Genomic DNA, 9,676 nt, shown 5'->3' with positions numbered 1-9,676 from the left:
TTTCCTTTGCAGCTTTCTCCATTTTTTAAAATGTATTTAGTACAGGGTCTACAGGGTCTCACTATAGAGATCAGACTCATAGTGATCCTCCTGTTTTCAGTCTCACAAGTGCTGGGATCACAGGCACACATCACTACTCCCAGTTATAATCACCATCTCAGCGCACCCCAGGGGGGCAGGGCTGACATTGCATGTGGTTGTGGGGATCGAACCCCAGTCCCTGCACTTGCCTAAGTCTGTTGAGGTATCTGGTCAGCCTTGCTTTCTCCATTTTTGACTGGCACCATACACTGATTCTCTGGGTGATCCTTTTAGTATGTACTTGCTGATCCTTGCCATCAATACTATTGTTTTCGCAGTTATCCACCTCAGTCATCAACTCTGCACACCCATGTGCTTCTTCCTGAGCTTGCTGTCCATCTCCAACACCTGTTACACTGTGGCCATCATTCCCTGAATGCTGTCTAGGATTCTCAGTGCCCAACAAGCCATCTCCATTCCAGACTGTGCCACCCAGCTCTTCTTCTATCTCACTTTTAGTGTCAACAACTGTTTCCTGCTCACAACATTGAAGTATGCCCTTTATGTGGCCATTTGTAACCTTCTGTGGTATTCACTCATCATGGGCAGAAAGACTTGTCTACAACTGGCAAGTGAATCCTGGAACACTGACCTGAGCACAGCTATCATTCAAGCATCTTCTGCATCCAGCCTGCCCCTGCTGTGGTACGAGGATCATCTCTCACTTCTTCAGCGATATCTGGCCCCTGATGAAGCTCACCTGTGCTGTCACTACCTCCAAATAATGTATCACTTTGCTCATCATCATCTGTGTTCTTGTCATGCCTGTGATCTTGGCCTTCATCTCCTATGTCCTCATTGTCACCACCATCCTGAGGATAACATCAGCTGAGGGCTGGAAAAAGACTTGCTGTACATGCCTCCCACCTTACAGTGGTCATTATTCACTATGGCCGTGCCTTCTTCATCTACCTCCAGCCCAAATACCAAAATTCCTGAGGGACAGACTCATCTCTGTGACCTACAATGTGATCACACACTGATGAACTCTGTCATGCACATCCTGAGGAACGAGGAAGTCAAAGATATCTTGCTCAGAGCTCTGGGCAGGAAATCCCTGTCTTAGATGTTGACCAGTCTCAAACAGTGAAAAGAAAATAGTACAGTGAGTTGTCACCTGGAGAGAGCTAGCCAGACACAAGACAGTATGAGGACAGCAGGTGCCAGGTCTGGGAAGCACCTGAGAGCAAGAGAAATAAAGTGAAACAAGGAAGGGAAATATTAATAAAAGTTTGGGTAGATTTGACAAGCTGGACAGATGGATTTAACAAGCTTGATGAAAACCAAATAGGATAAACATTTCCCTTTACTGAACTATAATATTAACCATTATTCCTTAGCACCAGGTTTGGTAAGCCAGCAAGAATGGTGGAGAGAATATATAGCATCATATTAAAGGAATTTATGTAGGGAGAATCTGCTCTGTGTAAAAATCAGGGCACTAAAATGTATTCTCCATTGTTTACCCCCGGCACTTCCAAAGCTACACTTCACACTGCAGTTAGCAACAAATTTGCTCATTATTTACCCTGTGCCTTGTACTGCACCAAGAATCCTAGAGAAATGTCAAACTGAAGCTCTGACAGCCAGTTTACAACTTGATTGAGAAATTTAAGCTTTGTGTAACAAGTAAAAGTCATAAAATGCCTTCTTTCATATTGAAGAGTTGTAAAAGAAAAACCCTTATCAATCTTCTCCTCTTCCCTCTTTCCAGATACACTGGGCAGTACAACAGCTCTGTGTCTGTTCTGTTCAGGTCCCCTTTCCTGGACTGAGGCACCGATCCTAAGGCTTCTGGGCTTCATCCTAAGGATTAAATACATGGTGACATGCTGATTGCTTGTACCTGCCTTGTTCTATGAAGAATTTTCATTGGCTAAGGTGGAGATAAGTTCATACATACTGCACCTCTGTAAGGGTCAGCCCACAGTGAATGCTTGAATGACTCAAAAGGCACAGAACTACCCAACTTGCCACAAAATGAGTTCAACACTAGTGTACAGCTCTAGAGCCCTTCATTAGACCAGGCTCAGGATAGACTCCTGCTGAGTGCACACGCTCACCGTGCTTTTACTCTCCCAACTTGCTTCTTTCACTAGCTTTTCTCTGACAGACCTTCCTGCACCAATCCCTTGTATTCAGCTCCTTGTTCAAGTTTAGCTCCTACAAAATGCTTTCTAGGCCAGCTGGTATCTATACTCACAGAGCAACTGTGCAGGCTTGGTCTGAGTGTTCTTTTAGCATCCATTGCATCTAGAACAGTGTCTGGGGCACAGAAGATGCTCTGAAATTATTTATTAAATCATGGAATGAAGGAAAACAATTGTGGGCACCTAAGATGCCATTCACCTCAGCAGACAACCTCTTATCCTTTTTAGTTTTATTATTTAAGCCTTTGAGGCTATTTCCTCCTGTTTATGACACCTCTTCTTTTACACTTTTATTGAAAGTATCCTAGAGAATAGGCATTATTTTAAGCACTTTATTCATTTAGCCATCAGCAGAAATCCACGAGGTGTATATTGTTATTCTTATTTTACAGGTATGCAACTGAGACCAGAGAAGGTTAAGTAAATTTTTCAAGGCCACACATCTTCTGTGTGAAAGAATCAGAATATAAACAGGCAATGTAGCTCCAGAGCCTATAGATACATTATAAGCCCATGATGATTCTTATACCTCGTCTTCTTTACAATAACAAAACTACACTACTCCATACTAGTAGAAGGAATGGTACCCAAAATCAGAGCTTTATAAATCCCTCAAATCCAATTAAGGCTGTCCTTGACACCAGAAACAGTTTGGATATCTATAAATTATGTATTTTAGTATGAGTCCATTCCTTGAACATTTTGATGCACCTTTTCTCCACTCAGATAAAGCAAAAAGAGGAAAAGCAAAGAGTAAGTCAAGTGGGGCAAAGGACTCTGGGTAATGATAGGCTTCAGTGCACTAACCTGTACAACCTATCCTCTTTCCCAAGGTTGGCATACTATGACTTTCCTCTAAGAACCAATGACCTTAAGTAGGATAGTCAAGCAGTGTGATATTATACACAGCTCATAAGGTTTGGACCCAAAGAGAAAATTGTCTCCACTGTAGGTCCACACATATGTACATATGCCCTAGCAAAAAAGTGCTTGGCCTTTGCTTCCTCCCTGCACCATGGAGCTGACAATATCAACATACAGGTTACTATGAGGAATCAGTAGCAATATAGAATGACATTTCTGGACACAGGAGAAACAGTGGTAGCTGTTAGCACCTCCTGCATAAACACCCCTTTCACACATCATGTTAGGTCATTCTGAGGTCAACATTAAAGTTACTCTTGGCAGAGACTTCATGGAAGATTTGAACAACTGTGAGTGAGTGAATGAGATTTCTCTTGCCAGGTGGCCTTAAAGGGAACTGTTCTCTCGGGGTCTTCCAAGAATTAGCTTTCCAGACACACCTGCAGCCAGTGTCTATTGTCCTTCAGATTTCCTTCTCCCATGTTATTCTCACTTGCAAGCTAACCAAATATTCCCCATAGCATCATTCTCTCTTAGTTACCCAGAATTACTGCAAAGAGGCTTGAGAGTCTTTTGTGCATCAATCCTTATATTTAGGCTGAACAAACTCTTACAGGGACATATGCATCTATTTTTAATGTAATGTTAATTTATTTGAAAGTACCAATTACTAAATTGCTGGTTCTCTTTCTCAGAATTTATTTCTCTATCAATAAGTTTAACCAGTTACAACTAGTTCTATCCAACTATTTTCAAATGGAAGACTCATGAAATATTTAGAAATTTAAAAGGAGCTTTGATATACAGAGAAGTTGGGCATCTCAGCTCTATGTGACAGGAAGACAGTGTGATGGTTTACATGAGAGACCTTTAGCAACTTCAGATTAATCTGTTGTTTATCTTATTCAGGGCCTTGAAAGCCTCCTGTTGACAATTCCAAACAATCATTTGGAAGTCTATTTCTGAGATTCTAAACTACATTATGTACCATGTATGAGCTATAAGAACTACTGACATGGGGCCCCAGGTAGAGCAGTGTGAAGAACTATGGGAGTTCATAGGATTGTTCGGCATTTGGTGAACTTTACTTCTGTAGTCACCCTTTGTATGTTTTTTTTTATTATTTCTGGCAATGAATGGTAATGCAACCACTGTTAGCAGCAGAGCAGACTTTCCATACATGCCTCGTCTGTTGTTTGAAATAACACTACAGCTTTTACAAGATCATTTGGAGCATTAAGTGAGATAGAAATCTATGAAGGTGTCCAATCAATTTTAATTGCTGCTCAAGTTCAATACTCTCCTTTTCACCTAGGACTACATTTTATAACATTAACCCAGTTCTTCTTTTCTAAAACCATTTTAATTGTCCCAAAGCAATGATACTATAAAGCATTGAGCTTTCAACCCTGACTCTGCTCTTTCTGTGTTAAGAACCCATAACCATAAATCCTATCTAATGATCGACTATTAATATAGAAATAATTTTGTTTAATTTATCTGTTACAATACTTAGGTCTTAAAAAGCATATGTGTGGGTAATCAAGGAAATGGCATATATCAACCTGCAGAAAGTTCATGAAATGATAGGTTCTTTCCTCTGCCTTTGTCCACAGATTGATTGGGGCATAAGCCATATTGATTTGGTTGAAAAGTCTCTCACATCTATCCCTTCTCTCTGGCACTACTGCAACCCTTCTAGATCAATCCCAGTTATCTCTGTCACATCAGCAGCCTAACTGGGTTTCCATGCTTCTTCCCACCAATCTCAAATCCATCTTCACACCACTACCTGATCAATCTACCCAATCTCAGTGCTGGGTATATGTTTTTCCATCAAGGAACCAAAATCATCAGATAGACAGGAAGAGAACATAGGGCATCTACTGATAAAAAGGTTTATTTCCTTAAAAGGCCAATTGCTAAGGAGTTTTGAAGTCCACGGACATGAGGCAAAAATGAAAATAGCTTGAAAGATCTGTATAAGTAATAAAATCTAAATATTTTATTTTTAATTAATTTTATTGGTACATTTTAGGTATACATAATGATTGTGTTCACCTTAGAGAATTGGCACCTGTATATGATAAATCTTCTTTCTTCTTTTTTTTTCCCAATCTTCTCTGCACCCTTCACCTTCTCCTCCCCTCCTTGTTTATAAAACCTTTATTGTTACCTTTTCCACCTATTATTCTTTTCTTTCATCATCCTTCCTTTCCCCCTTCCCCATCCCTTGGTTCCTTTCCCATTTGAACATTTTCTTCATATTTCACAATATCTATTTTACATTTTTGGTCCTTACACCCTTTCAGTTTCTCATAACAGGAAAACAACATGATATTTAAATGTGTGTTTAAATTGTTTCCCTGAAGAGTATGGTCTCAGGCACATCCATTTACCTAAGGATGCCTCAGTTTATCCTTCTTTAAAAATCCAAATACTTTAAAACCTTTAGCAACCTATAGTCACTTTACCTACACAGATGATTAGGATTACATAATGAACCTGAGCGCAAACAAGGGCGGTCCCCTCCCTGGCTATGTTGAATATGATGTTCACTTGCATTCATTGTGATTATCTATCACTAGCAAATAAAAGTGAGTTTCAATAAGATTAATGCAGCATCTCATTCATTTCTGTCTTTCCAGCAACTTGTACAGAATCTAGCTATACAATAAGTGTGTGAGGAATTAACGGACACAAACAAGACTAAGAAAGTGCTAAGGAAGCAATAAACTAACTCATGAAAAGCATTCAGCAGGAAGTAAATTTGGAGCTAGGCAGTTTGCCAAATAGAGAAGGGAAGGATTTTGGATAAAGAGAACTGTGTTCAGAGACTTAGCCTCATTTCCTCTAGACTATGCATGTTCAGTTCTAAATGCCACAAGACAAAGACATGCAGCATGATCTGTCATCTGTCAAACAATGGCTCTGTTTCACCACTCTGACTCCAAAAAAAATACCATGTTCTTGCACTGGAGAAGGTTCCTCTCTCTGAGTACAAAGCCCTACCCTTCCTGAGATTCAGGACAGTCTGGCAATAGGCTTGAGCTGCAATGATGTGTCCCAAGGTGTTCTGGAAAAACAAAAACAAAGCACAATATGTTTATTTAGACAAGTAAAATCCAACCAAGTAAACCAGCTTCTTCTACTGCTGTTTCTACTTGAAAAAAAAATCTCCTAGGCTCCCCAGCACTAACCTGAAGATTGGGAAGATAAGTCCCATGTTTAATGAATGAGTCCTTAAGGTACCTGCTGCCTGTATCATTCCCACAGGATGGCTCTCAGGGTGTCTTCAAGGAGTGACCCCCAGAAACCTAACTGTCTTATCTGTGGAGTGCATCTTCCATGGCTTTGAAGACTTGTTCACATAGAGGTCTTGTGAAGAGTGTCTGCCTCCCACGCCTGCCTGAACATGTTCTTGCAATAGTGTTTCTTCCCTGCCTGCTGGATCCTAGTGCTGTTGCAGGCTCTGTGACCACCTTGCTCTTCCCTGTGCCCGAAGACTGTGAACCATGGAATCAATGCTTCCCTGTTCCCTCTCTGGCCTTCAGCAGCATTCTGCCATGGAACTAGCAGAATCACATAAATGCTCTTTAGCAAAGAAGGGTGACATAGGGCTCATAACCCATGAGTTGACTTCAACTTATTGTAGTAAGACAGGGGGCTTCATAAAGATGCATTACTTCAATTTCCTTTAAAGAATTATAGGCCCTGAAAGATAAAAGATGCTAACCATGTCATTATACCTCAAGACGGACTTCTGCTACATCAGCCTATACTCTAACCTGGTGTCTCAATTTCTTACCTTGTTGGTATGAGAAACAGTATAATTCTTCCTTGAGAAAAATTTTCACATGTGTTGCAAGACATTTAACATTGCCACATTGCTCAGAGCACCCATGACCCTCATCAGAACTGTCAAAAGCTCCACTAGGCTGGTTTCAGTGCAGTGGTTCCATATCAACCCATAGCTGGATGACCACCTAGTGTTTGCTTAGAGACCTCCCAGAAGATTAATGTCTTTAGCCACATATTTTAGTGTCAAATGATTTTCTCTATTTGGAAACATTCTCTACTACAGTCTTAACCTCTTTTAGTATTCTTTGCATAAGTGATTAACAGCTGGCCATCAACCTCTGTTAAGTAGATCGTTATAAACTTGAAGACAATCTCCAAGCCTTCTAACCTTCATCACAGATGTGATTTACTTTATGCAAAAAGTCACTTTCTGAATATGCATAAGAAAATCAGAATATAATTTAAATACCCAACAGGAGCTTGCTGTTTAAAGAGACAAAAATGTAAAATATTACATAAATTAGATCAATCCTTATCCTTCAACAAAATGATCTATCCTTATTGTAACTGTTTTTCATATTCACAGTCTGCTTTTGCTTTCAGTGAAAGTCACTTGAATTCATTGCATTGCACCTGATACAATTGTTTACCTCTTCAAAAATAGGTCTGTGCCTCTCCCCAAAGTTATATTGGCTGTAAATTTCCCTCCTAGTTTAGGGCAGGTAAAGATGTAGCATAGTTTATAACATACATGAATCAGTGGTGTGAACAGTGATGAAGTAGACTTCCATCATTCAGACAGCAGGAGGGAGAGGACGGTGTTGGTTAAGATTTTCCTGTTCCTTCTTAAAAACAAGACAAAACCTGCTGCATTGTTTATACCTCTACTTTCTAAAAGATGTACATGAGAAATAATTCATAATCTTTAAAGGAAAGAATTCTGAAGTCCATCTCCAAATAAATTGTTTCCAAGCACCTCATTCATGTATTATCCTGAGCTAGTGAAATATGAAAAGATAAAAGAGGCATTATAAAGTCTCTGAGTATTTGTGTGAGAAGTGCCAGCAATGATAGAGGTATAAAATAAGCCAAATAAACATGAGAACATCAGAGTATAATGTGACTTCATGAAGGACTGAAAACCTGCATTGATCTACAAATAGGGGGTTTGTGTGAGAGGGGAAAAGGAAGACAATCATTAGTATGTGAGAGAGAGAAAGGGTATGAGCCAACCAGAGACATTCAGCTATACAGTGAGAAAGTGGGACACTATCCCATTTTGTGATGCATAGGAAATTGAAATAGATGAATATAGAGCAAAAAACACTTTAAGCAAATTTAAGGGAACCCAAGGATGAACTGACATCCACCATGAAATGTTTTCCCCACTTACAGTTGGCAATTTAATTCAATAAATTTCAGAATTGTGTATGAGTTCTGAGACTACATGACTTTTATTCTTCTCCATCTCCAATTTAATGATTACTCAACAAAGAGAGAACTATACTACACTCATCACTGATTTATTTTCCAAGATTTCTCCAGTCTCTAAAAGCACTGGGTGACCCTTTTGTGGTGTTCCTTGAACTATACATCCTTATGCTGGAGGGCAATGTAACTAATTGCAGCAATGATACAAGTATAGACCTGTTCAGGTTGCCCTTTCACGCCACTAAGGTGGCTTAGTTCTTCTGTGAAATCCCACCTGTGAGATGAAGTTCTCCTGGGTTGACATTACTGTCAATGAGATTCTGACTTTGATCATCAGTGTCCTGGTACTTGTTGTGCCTATGAGTCTGGTTTTCATCCCTTATGTACCACAGGTTGAACTCAAGACCTTGCACTTCCCAGGCAGGTACTTATGCCACTGAGCTATCTCTACAGTCCTCATCTCTTATGTTCTGATGATTTCCACCATCCTCAAGATTGCTTCTGCTGAGGACAGAAGAAAGGCTTTTGCCACCTGCACCTCTCACCTCACTGTGGTCATTGCCTGCCACAACTATGCCTGCATTGACTACCTCAGGCCAAGGCCTGAGAAGACCAGAGCTGAAGACCAGCTGATCTCTGTGACCTACACTGTCATTACCCACTTCGTGAACTCTGTGGTGCACACCTTGCAGAACAAAGAGGTCAAGGAAGCTTGGTGCAGGGTTATTTGCAGAAAACTTTCCATAAAACTTAGAAAGATTCTGCTGAGGCTCTTAATATAGACTTTTGGCAAGAATATGAGGATAAGAGTCTCATGCCCTGGGCTTTTAGAGACTCACCCCTTCAGTAAGAAAAAAGGCAGCATCACACATGTGGGAATTTAAAACCTTTAAATGAAATCCCTGGATGAAGCACTGGTGATGTTTTGGTGGATAACTAAATAAAGAAAGATCTGTCTGAGGAAAGGGTCACAGAGCAACATGGAAAAATAATTTTTTATTAACCTTTTGTTTTCCTTGTGAATCTGCACCTAATGAAATCAATAAAAGAGAATCCAAGACATACTTTCAGATTTTTCTTACATACCCTTCTTATTTACTAGCATAAGGGCTTCTCAAGCTTGACTCTATGTTGGAGCCTATATATCATATCAAGTAATAAGTCACAGGGTGGACAGAGGGGGTAGCTTCAGGATGAAATAGCCCAGGAGACAAGATTTTTCTCTCCTGGATCCAATAACACTGCTTGTTAAGGATAGTGATTATTATGGTTTGTATCTGGATGGTCCCTTACAGCCTCATGCAGTCATGGGGGTGTGAGAAGTTTTTTTGGAGGCAGTTGAATCTAGA

General features: G+C 40.0%; 1 pseudogene; it reads left to right on the top strand.

The window, feature by feature from the left end:
• The first annotated feature begins 316 nt into the window (after positions 1–316).
• LOC101563847 lies at positions 317–9,109 on the top strand (annotated as a pseudogene).
• The last annotated feature ends 567 nt before the right edge of the window (positions 9,110–9,676 follow it).

This window comes from Octodon degus, unplaced genomic scaffold, assembly GCF_000260255.1.
Source record: "Octodon degus isolate 3935 unplaced genomic scaffold, OctDeg1.0 scaffold00116, whole genome shotgun sequence".
Taxonomy (NCBI): Eukaryota; Metazoa; Chordata; class Mammalia; order Rodentia; family Octodontidae; genus Octodon; species Octodon degus.
Note: the sequence above shows the minus strand (reverse complement) of the source record. Positions and strands in the feature narration are given on the sequence as shown.